At 33.0% G+C, this 12,206-nt stretch overlaps 1 pseudogene; it reads left to right on the top strand.

The window, feature by feature from the left end:
- Positions 1 to 9,193: 9,193 nt before the first annotated feature.
- LOC107152641 lies at positions 9,194 to 9,583 on the top strand (annotated as a pseudogene).
- Positions 9,584 to 12,206: the final 2,623 nt, after the last annotated feature.

The raw sequence follows: 12,206 nt of genomic DNA, 5'->3' as shown, positions 1-12,206 counted from the left end.
ATATGAAGGTCCTCAAAATATTAAAAATAGAACTACTGTATAATCCAGCGATATAGTTTATCAGAGACATATGTGCTCCCTTGTTTATTTTTGCAATACTATTTAAATCATAATTGTCCATCAAGTGATAAATGGATAGAGAGAATGTGATATATAGATATACACACAGTTGATATATATATAAACACATATTATATGTATATAATACACATACACACAATGGAATGCTATTCAACATAAATTTGGAAATTCTGATTATTTTCAACAACCTGGATAGAACTAGAAATCATTGTGTTAAATGAAAAGTCTGGAACAAAAAAGTCTTGTATTGTCTTACTGAGATGAGTAATCTAGAAACGTTGAAGTTATAGAAATTTAGAGAATAATGGTAGTTACTAGAGGCTAGGGAGACAGGAGGCAGGTAGGGATTGGGAGAGGATGATCAGTGGTACCAAGTCATAGATATGAGTATAAAACTAAGGAGTGCAGTTAAATAGTAGGGTGACAGTAGATTAAATACTTTATATCTCAAAAAGCTGAAATAAAGGATTTTGAATATTTTCACCCTGAAGGTATGGTAGATGTTTGAATATATAAATATGTTTAACCTGATCCAAATATTACATATGTACACAAATGAGATATGGTATTCCATAACTATGTGCAACTTCAACGTTTTTATTTATCTGTTCAAATACATTTAAAAATTTAATGGTTCACAATATTAACAAATAATAAGAACAATAATCTCAAGACATATAAATACCCATTATGAGTGAATAAATAAACATGTTGGATCATATTCATATACTGAAATACTACTTGGAATGAAAAAGGAACAAACTCTTGATTTAATACATGACTATTAAAATAAACACGCAGACTTAAAGGAAGCTTTCCAAAGGAGAATACGTACTGTGTGATTCCATTTACATAAACTTCCTTAAAATGCATAATTATCAACAGTAACAGAATGCTATCTGTGGTCTCATGGAGAATGGTCAGGGAAGTGGGTCAATGGAGTTTTGTGAAAAACTGGAAGGAAATGAATTGCAACTGGAAACAGGAAACTTCTGAGGGTGATGATGGGCACATTATCTTGGTCTGGGTGATTCTTTTTTTTTCATGGGCATATGCACATGTAAAATCTCATCCTATGTGCAGTTTATTACATATCAATTATTTTTCTTTCTTTTTTTTTAAAGAGAGAGAGAGAATTTTTTTTAATATTTATTTTTTAGTTTTCGGCAGACAAAACATCTTTGGTTTTTTTGTATGTGGTTCTGAGGATCAAACCCGGGCTGCACGCATGCCAGGCAAGTGCGCTACTGCTTGAGCCACATCCCCTTCCCCCATGTCAATTATTTTTCAATGAAGCTGTTACTTTAAAAAAAAAAAAAACTATAGACTATCAAAAGTCCATCTGACATGCAGTATCAGAATCTCCAGAATCATGTCCTGGACCTCAGTGTTAGTCCTACCTGGATGAAGCAAGTAGTCTTCAACATTCACCTCCCCCCAACCCTTGTCCCTCCAATTCTCATGGGTCTGACTCTGAGAGAAGGACAATTTAAGCTTTCTTATTTTATTTAAATTGTTATGAGTGTCAAGTTCCAATCAATCTTCTGTGTCATCTTCAACTGAATAGTTACACACAGGAATCACTTACAGGAATTCAGATATCACTAACTGACTGGCAAGTATAAATTCACACAACTTTATTGGAAATTTCATTTTGTTGACAAGACTGATAGTATGGAAGCAGTTTCACTCAGAATAAATGTGTGGACAAGACTTCTAGAGAAATGTCTGAAAACGATCATAGAAGCATTATCATAATCATCTGAAAATGTAATTGGCATACCCATTATACAGCATAGGTAAGTAAATGATGCTGTATCTGTACAATGAAATTCTGAATGGAAATGAAATACAGATAAATACGACAAAATGGATAAATTCTACAAATATAATTTTGAGTGAAATAAGCCAGACACAAATTATATAAAGCATAGGGTCCATTCACATAAATTTAAAAAGTTAGCAGGATTCTATAATAAAGTTAAAAAAATCAAGATAGTGTTTACCTTGGGGTAGGAAAGAAGGATAATGATTGAGAGGGAACCCAGAGCAGCCTCCAGGTGTGTGTTAATGCTCTGTCTCTTATGCAGTAGTGGCTACATGGACAAGCTCATTTTATAGTAATTCATTTAGCTCTCTGCTTAATGATGTATGTTTGTTCACTAAAAACATAGTCACAAAATGACAAACAGTCACACAAATTTAGTCAGGTAATTGACAAGTTACTTTGTAAGGAATATAAGTATGTTTAATGGTCTTTATATTTTTTTAAATAAAATTTTATTTCAGGTTAAAATGTGGCAACTAATAATCAGTTCAGCTGTTATGTTATAATTCAGATCATTTCTAGATATTTATCCAAATACATAGAGTTTTATTTATGATGAAATAATAGTTTTAAAGAAAAACGTGTTAACTCCTATGATATGGTTAGTCAGACTTTTGAATTTAACGGGATATGCCTGGAAATAAACTGTCTCTTTTCTATATTTTGGTAAAGATTATTGACCTTTGATTTTTCAGGATCAACAATGTACAAATAATAATTTTAGCACTGACATTCATTAGTTTTGTATCAACAACTACACACCACCATTTTCTACCTTTCTGTATCATTTTATTTTCAGTCCAGCAACCCTAAAGAATCAAGAGAGTTCTGTTTTAAAGTTAGCTTATTATAATAACAATTTATTATTTTGAGTTGAACAATCCATGCCAAAGTTCATGAAAACTTAATTGACTAATTTAAACGCACTTTTTTAGGTGTAACATGTAATTTGTGGGGAAAAAAAGTAAATATGCAACCATGTTTAATTAACCATTTAAAATAATCATTCCAAATTTTTAATAAAATGGCTTAAAGCAGAACCCCAATAACTATATGAATAATATGTATTTAAATTATTATTGTAGTTCCATCTTCTGAGGGACATTTTGTAGTGCAAATCTGGTTAACCCATATACTTGAATGCTTCACGTATTGTTCTGAGGATTTAGAACTTTATTCTTGTATTTTAAAAAGTCATTAGTAACTTCTTTTCCAATTGTTAGAAATGATTCATGTAAAATTTTCATTAGGGCCCAGTTGGTTAAATTCAGAGATTCTGACTCAACTTAGTTATTTTTAGAAAAATCATGTTTAAAAAATTTAGACTTTTGGGGGGGGGATTATTGACTTTGTCTCTATTTAGTTTAATTCATATCATCCAGAAAAAAAAAATCTAGACTTTTGAAACTTGCTTTTTGTCACTTTCAATGTGTGAACATATCAGGTTTCCATATTGATTTCATCTGTTCTTTGCATCTTAATGCCTTGAAGAGTAGGTGTCACAGTCCGGCTGCAGCAAAATAACCAGGGGGTGACGAAAAACTTGTGTACATTGATACAGCAGGAGTGGGAGCAGTTTATTGTAGCACAGGAGGGGTATATATACATTCCACACAGCTTATCTTAATTAACATAAACTAGATACAGCAGTCAACCAATAAGGAATCTCCACACTTAATGGCTTGCTGGTGTTACTTCACAAACCACTCCCTCTGGCAAAATGCCAGGTGCCATCCTGACTTGTTTACAGACTCTAACAAGTAGGCATTACTCTGAGATGGCCTTGAAGGTGGCAACAATGGGGTATAATCTACAGAATAAACAATCAGAGGTAGATCCCAACAGTCACTTACACAACAGGTACCTCATTCCACTTAATTTTTCTTACTTGCAGCAAGCAGAAATAAAATGAGATGAAAAGTAACCTCTTTTCTAGTTGAAAAGTATAAAGTGCCATCCCATTAACACTGTTCCACTGCTTTGAAATTCCTTTGGTGATACTTTATGGTTGTGCTAACTAAGTCAAGGAAGGTCATGCCTAGGCCTAGGGGAGAATACTTCTCCTTTCTGTCCCTGTTTTATTGTTTTTATGATGTTCCAGGCACTTCTTTGGGATGTTAGGACAGTATACCGAGCACCTTTCCCCACCAGGGCCTCCCCTTTACTACGGGCACATTTGGTGCTAATACACATCCATTAGGGTAGAATACCAGGGAAGTCTTGTTGTCCTTGACTCTGAGTCCATGAAATCCTTTGATACTGACATGTACTGCATGAGGGTTTGTGAAGTTCATGGTTTCTAACTAAATTTTTGATCTAAAAATAAAATGCCATCAATAAAGTGCAGTGGATTTTTCACATGTACAATAAAAACTCAAACTGAAGTGACAGCAGTAGACATGATCAATTTTCCTGCCTACTAGATTATAAAACCAAAGCCGGACAAACTTCAGAGTTATCAAAACATGTCAAGTAAAACTTCAGGTGAAAATTCTCAAGAGACCCAGCATTTGTTGGCTTTATTTCCTTTGCTCACCTCCATTTTATTAGTTCTTCAGTTGGTAAGATGAGGAGACATTGTAGCTGCATTTCTTAGTGGCTCAATCTCGTAGGGTTTTACACTTCTCACTAAAATGAGAATTATTACATCAAATTAATAGAATTATTATTATATGAATTATACGTGGTGACATGTAAAGTGCCTAATAAAATAGTTAGAAATAATAGGCACTTAATAAATGGTCAGAACTTCTGAAGATGGAAGGAGGCATAGTATAGAAGGGAAAATGAGAGAAAGCTGTGGAAATACTGACAGAAAAGAATTATCATTTCAGGGTTGAACAGTTTGTCTTTTTAACCAGGTTGGTTTTGAAGGAGATGTTCTTTGTGTTAACTCTCATGGTATAATACCCAAAACACAACATTTAAAATACATACCTCATTTTCACCAGATATTATAAAATCATTCCTTAAGATGAACAATGAAAGTAACATTTCTTAAGAAGTAACAATGAAAAGCACCAGAAACAAAGGGGGCATCATCCCAGCTTGCATAACATAAAGGAATTCTGAAAATTGTTATTTTTTTTGCTCATTATTTTTTACACAAACTCTTTCCTGTTGATTAGCCATATGCATTAAATCTACTTGATTTCTAGGTGTAGACCAGCTTTTCATTACTGTGACCAAAATACCTCACAAGAACAACTTGGAGAAAGAAAAGTTAATGTTGGGCTCCTGGTCTCAGTGTTTCAACCTATGGTCAACTGACTCCAAATCAGAGATATGGTGGAAGTGTGTGGTGGAGGAAAACTGCTCAGTTGATGGCAAGCAGGAAGCAGAGCAAGAGATGAAGAGAGCAAAGCAAAGAACAAAATATAATCCCCCCAGAGCATGTCCCAGTGACCTACTTCTTCCAGCCTCATCCCAACTGTCTACAGTTACCATTCAATAGAGTCCATTTAAATTATTCATCAAATGGACTAATCCATTGATGAGGGTTCAGCTCTCATGATCCAACCATTTCACCTCTGAACATCGTTGTATTAGATATCATGTTTCCAGTACATGAGCTTTTGGGAGGGTGCTTTATATTCAAACCCTAACACCAGGCAACACTCCATGAAAACTGATTAACAGATCAGTAAGATTTGTCTAAATCTATGCTGTTTTCTCTTAAGACTTTTCCCTTGAATTTTCACTAAGAATTATCATTTGATAGGTCTGATGTCTCTGAATTTTGTCCTGTTTTATAATTTTCTCCAGTTTTATAATGAAGATGCCCTAAAAACTCATCATATCTATAGCTACCCCTCTAATTTCAATTTTTATTTTAAATGTGAAAAATTCTCCAAGCTTTATGGTTGATGTTTTATTTTTAGATCAAAAGTTGGGTAAGAAACCATTAACTTCACAAACCAACATACAATAAGTAGACTCAACTTCACAGTTGCTTAATATTTGATTTTACTGTATTGGTTCAGACAAGGTAAGAAAAATTTATATAAATGCATATAGTCTCAGAATGTTCATAGGAATAACTTCTTAAAACTGTGCAAGTCTTTCTGCTTTTAAAGCTGAAAGAGTGTTTTTTAAAAATTTTTTAAAAAAATGAGAACATTTGAACTTAAATTTTTCATAGTTTTCTTCCAGAAATTTTCTTCTAGAAAAGCAACTTGGAACTACCTATACAGAAAATGCCTACATGAGTAAATACTCAAATGATGAAAATACATAGATTTCTGAATCACTTTTGTCATACACTATAGTTTATTCCTCCAAACCTGGTACAAAATTTCCCCTCATGGTAGATCCTAGGTTATGAGTAGACTATGATTGCACATGATATCATCAGAGTAGTTGCCATTAAAACATGTAGAAATATGCTTCTAATAGAGCTGGGTAGAGTAGAAAAAAAGAGAAAGTGACTCAGCTTCAGAGTGAATATTAGTGCAAAGACCCTGATTAAGAGGACACTAAAAGCCAGCATTTTTTCATATGCATTATAAGTGACTGAAATAAATATCAGAGTTTTCACTGGCACATTTTTGGCATGATTTCTCCATACACTATCTCTAATGGGTACAGGGCATGGCCTTATTAGAACACCACAAGATGTTTTCCTAGCACTGGGATGAAGCTCAAGTACGTTCTGAGTGTGAGTGAGAAGGATATTGTCAGTCAAGAAGCAAAATGAAGAATTTACTCTCTGTGAATTTATCAAGGAGTTAAAAATAGATCAACATTTATCTTAAAATTCACACTTGATTTATTTTTGCTCCTTTCATACTTCTTATTTGGTATAATGTCATTTAAAATGACTATAACTCTTGATCATGATAATACATAGTACTAAGCAAACTAGATAAAATTCTAATATGCTAAAACCAATGTTTCAAATTGTATTATTTTAATACAATTATTTATACAGTATTTACTTCTGGTAATATGAGTTAAATGAAGAACTTTCACAATATCATTAACATTACTTGATTAACAATAATTTTTGTTAGTCTAAATTTAGTAGTGTTTCAGACTTAATATGTGCATAATTTGTATTGCTCATTAAGTATTTTTTACTGTTTTATCAAGATCTTAATGTTTAATACTTTATTAAAGCAACATTAGGTTATATTAATGTCTTTAGGGACATCCTTAGAATTATAATATTTATTGAAAATTCTAATCAACATTTATTCATTTATTGTAGAGTATGAAGTGATAAAGAATAATAATCAAGCCTAAAACCTTAGATCTGTTTCAAAATAATTGTATTTTTTTTAAATTTTTGATCATTCATAGCTTTATTTTGTTTTTAAACTGACAATAAAATTTATATATATTATAGTATACAACAAAATGTTTAAATATATGCCACACCAAAAAAAAAATGTTCCTAAAAGAAGAGAAAAAGAAGGAAAGATAAGGAATAATGGTGTGCTTTTGTGCTCTGCATTAGTCTTCAGTTAGATGAATGCTGAGAGTGGCCTTAGGAGCAAACTCACATTTCTAGTACTGATTTATTCTCATCCTTGTTTCCATAATATTGGAGTGTATATTTGAGTCCTGGAAGTTTGACCCCAAATTTGTTATAACTAGAAAATATGTGCAAAACTTATTAGTATTGGAAATACAGCTCTGAAAACTACAGTAATGAGCCCTCAACTCAATACAAATATGTCCAGAAAAATTAACAGAGGAAGCTTAAAAATCTGATAGTAAAAGCTCCTTTTTGGAGTTAGCATTATGAACATGTGTGATTCCATCAATTTCAACATGCAGAATACAAATCGGATATAGATATAGAATTGATTTTAGCCTACTCTTAGACTAATAAATTAGCCTGTAGTTGTTTTATGGATGCTTGTTTTTTTGTCTTTTTGATAAAAGACAAAATATTTCACTTTTCTTGGCACAGCAGTCAATTGTTATAGTATACAACAAAATGTTTAAATATATGCCCTCAGTTTTACATGAGTGACACAATATAGTGCAGATTAATGCTGTATGCGCAGTGGAAATGTGACACAGCTCAGGAACACTGAGTCTGGGAAATCTATTCTTTTCATCATGGGATAAGAAGGTCTGCTCTTTGTTGGTGGGAGGGGTGGTGGAAGGAAATGTTAACACATTTATCAACGTTAATATAGATGCGTGGACAACCTTCAGAAGAGAGCCAAGTAAAGAGGGACTCATCCTATTTCTACCAGCTCACAAACACCAAGTGTGCACATCTTGTCCCCAAACCAGATTTAGTGATGTTATCTCATTACCTTAAGATAAGTCATAATGAGAATATTTATACCATGGAAATCGGTAAACATTAAATATCAGGGATCTTTTTTTTTTTTCTTTCCACTTAGGTGTTACTGATTTTTTTTTTAGACACATTAGTTCAAGGGTGTGTGTACTTGTACATGATAGGTAGCTCTTGTAGCCAATTTTTAAAAGGCGTGTGTGTGTGTGTGTGTGTGTGTGTGTGTGTGTAATGGAGACAGAGACAAAGAGTCTGAAAGGAAGGCTTAATAACTGACACAAATCCTTGGATCTCAGAAAGTCTCCAGTGATATTGTATAAGCCAAACCAAATGAACAAGGACATTGAAATAGTTACTGAGAAAGCAACAACCTTCTTTAGAAGTTGAGAAAAACAAAAACGCTATTTTTGAAACATATATTATTGAACTGAAACTTTAAAAACTCAAATGAAAAAAAAAAGAAGAAATTGATAGTTCTGTAGGTTTTATGGTTTAAAACTCAGAGAGAGAAACTAAATTTTCCTTATCATTTGAGGAGACTTTTACAAAGTCTCCAACAGTCAAAACTGGCTTTAAAATATAAGTGTTCTTATGTTAAATGACATAGATTCAACAAAAATGCGAAGTAAAGAGTCAGGCTTATCTCCAAATTATGTTAAGAATTGATTATTAACCAATATAATACTATGAAGAACTGAGATAACTTAAATTTTCTTTTTTGTTTTACTCTCAACCATCTATCACTTGAGTAACCCACTTATCAAAACCTTTAGCATTTATGCTTTACTGATTGCACCCCATCTTAACCATTTACTTTCCTGCAGTGACCCCCATTGTTTTAATTCTAAGATAACCATTCAGCTTTCTTTAGACCATGCATCAGAATGTGCCAAGTCAAAGTGAGTTTTATTTTATTTCTTGATTGACCAAATTGCTTGCGATTTGCAGCTCAGGAGATACTTAGAAAGCATGCTGTTCACCTTTGAGTCGCTCCCCTCACTGCATTCATCAGCCTGCCCACACCCACCATGGTCACAGGTCAGTGTCTGGAGGGAAGATGGCACCTGGTTCACAGCAAATGCTTTGATGACTACATGAAAGAACTAGGAGTGGGACTGACTATGCGGAAAATGGGTGTGATGGCCAAATCAGATTGTGTCATTACCCTTGAAGACCAGAAGCTCAACATGAAAATGAAAGCACTTTGAAAACAACACAGTTTTCTTGTACCCTGAAACAGAAGTTTGAAGAAACTAGAGCTGATGTCAGAAAAACTCAGAGTCTACACCTTTGTCAGTGGTTGGTTGGTTCAGCATCAGAAATGGGATGGGAAGGAAAGTACAATAACAAGAAAATTGAAATATGGGAAGTTAGTGGTGAAGTGTGTCATGAATAATGTCTATGAGAAAGTAGAATAAAAATTCCATTATGACTTTGGACAGAATTAGCTACAAGAATGAAGAAGCTCAGTTCAATGAGCAAATCTCCAGACTTCTGCTTCAGTTATCTCTATCATAAACATTTAACATGTGACTATTTCAAAGTGTTGGTTTAACTAAGATCATCCCTTTGGTTAGTAAACAAATGTGTTTGTGCTTAAAGAAAAAAAAAAAGAAAGACTTAGAAATTTTGTTCAAAACTTCTTTATGTTATAAAGAAAAATGTAGTGTAGTCGTGCGTGGTACTAGTAACAGAACTGTCCTAGGAACTCAACTCTCAGAACAAAAGCCAGTTCTCTGTTCTTTGATGTCTTTGAAGATCAACTTGAACTTCTGGGATCCTGGGGCTATGAGAATGCAGACAGCATTTTGCTGGTTTCTATTTTTAAAATCAATATTATCTCAATTTATGAATAGTTTAAGAAAATAAATTTCCAAGTGTGACCTGATTCACTTTCTTAAAAGACATTTAATTCTCATGAATTCTACAATGAGTCACTAAGGGTAAGGAAACTTCCATCCATTGGTCTTAGTTGTTAACAAGAGGGAGCCTCCTAATCAAATCCTAACTTTTTAGACTGCATTAATAAATGTAAACAGGATGTTTTAACACAGAAAAAATAAAACTGCCTGATATATGCAAGGCATTTCTTTAATGGTGTTTAAAAAGAAGCTAAGCACCTCCTTGGGAATTCTTAAAACATTTATCTTTTAGGCAGTTATTTAGCTTCACAAGTCTTTGTTGTTTAACAAGCTGGAGAAAATAGGTCAGCTAATGTTATATTAATCAGTAAATTAATATTTTAATTTGATTTTCTTTCTAGTTAAAATGCTTGCAGCTTTTCCTACCCCCCACCAGTTCAGCACCAGTGTTAAGTGGTATCATTATCATACTGTACCTTCGGGTTGGGAGATAACAGGGTCCAGCTATAACTCTATTCTTAGGAGAGTGGGAGGTTTATCATGCCACTTACACATTTAAGTGACACTCCATGGCTTCTGTGACACAAAGTATCTTAGAGCTTAGTCATAGGATTTTCCAATTTGTGCCATTAAATTCATATCTAAAACCATCCCTTTCAAATCTGAGTAGATAGTAAGTTTTGGTTAATAAAAATTCTGTCTTTACACTAGGGAAAAGGCCATTTTACTCAAATTATCTGAGCAATATAAATGCAGGTTTCAGATTCTAGTTTCTAATTTCTTCTATCAATCCACGATGCAAGAGAGATTTTGATTCAACGGGATTAATGGTCCATTTTTCTGAGTGAATAAAGAGCTACCAAAGTTTTATAGAAGTTTAATGTAGCTAGGTAAACTTACTTTTAATTTCTCAAAAACCCCAAACTCTAATTTTATTTTATTGATTTATGTTTAGTATATACATGGAAGAACCAAAACATGCTAGGAGCTGGGTAATTTTGTATGACATTATTTCGGTGGTTATATTAATTTTCATAATAGTCATCTGAACTTCCCTATTTTCCCAGAATCCAAATCTGGCATGATTAAGAGATAGATTGACTATAATAACCTAAGAGGTTAGTGGAAGCCAGAAGCAGAGAACAGTGGCTGAGGCATATAGAGTGTACCAAGGCAGTAGCTTGGTACACTCCGCACCCTTCTTAATGAAAGCTACAATCCCCATGCAGTGTTTCTCTGCAGCTGCAGTTCAGCTAATGTTTGGCAGAAAGGAATGACAATCTTTATTTTTGGTGTTGAAAATATGTATGCATTTAAAATATATAAGAGCCATTAAATAAAATTGGAAAAAAATAACTAGGAAGTTTAATAAAACCTATCAATAGGAAAATTGCCTAGGATTGTTCTTTTTCCAACTTATGGTCTATTTTCATTGACTTATGAAATTTTGAATGCTTGGTATGGGAAACAACACAAATGTTAACAAGAGATATAACTTATTGCAGAAAACCATTCATTGGAAAAATACATACCCAATGACCTTAATACTAAACACATTATTCTCGCACTGTCCCTTTTTGTCCTATGGTTCTTTGGTCTGTATCAGGGAGAAAAATTCCAGTTTGCCAGTGTGAACTAAGCCATGCATAATTCTCAAAGAAATATTCAAGTGTATATTATAAAATGGTGTGTACTCACTTATTCTACATGAATATATTATTTAGAATCATGAGATTTTTTAATGTTGTTATTGTTTCTGTTGCTTATCTTATTATTGTAGGCAAACGTTACAAATTACATGACAAATTGATGAATATGTGGAACTCATGAGAAATGGATATGGTGGTGTTGTTTTGTTTAGTCTGTTAAGTCTTCTGTTGTATCTCGCTTTTGTTATGGAAATTTTGAATAAAAAGTGAAAGTACAGACATTGGATTTTAAAGATTTTTTTTAATGAAATAACTATTCACATACATTGAACAAAAATGACAAACAAGAGAGGGTAAAGTAATTCATGTTCTTAGATCATGAACTCTGGACTCTCCCCTTCTAGATGCTTGATTTGTATAATAATAATAGCAAAATAATAATAATAAAATGCCTAGTATTTAATGATTATTTATTACTTGAGGATTTATTAATTTTTTCTTACATGTTGAATGCTGGTCCAAGTATTTTG

This window comes from Marmota marmota, unplaced genomic scaffold, assembly GCF_001458135.2.
Source record: "Marmota marmota marmota unplaced genomic scaffold, marMar, whole genome shotgun sequence".
NCBI classification, from domain to species: domain Eukaryota; kingdom Metazoa; phylum Chordata; class Mammalia; order Rodentia; family Sciuridae; genus Marmota; species Marmota marmota.
This window is presented reverse-complemented; position numbering and strand designations above follow the sequence as displayed.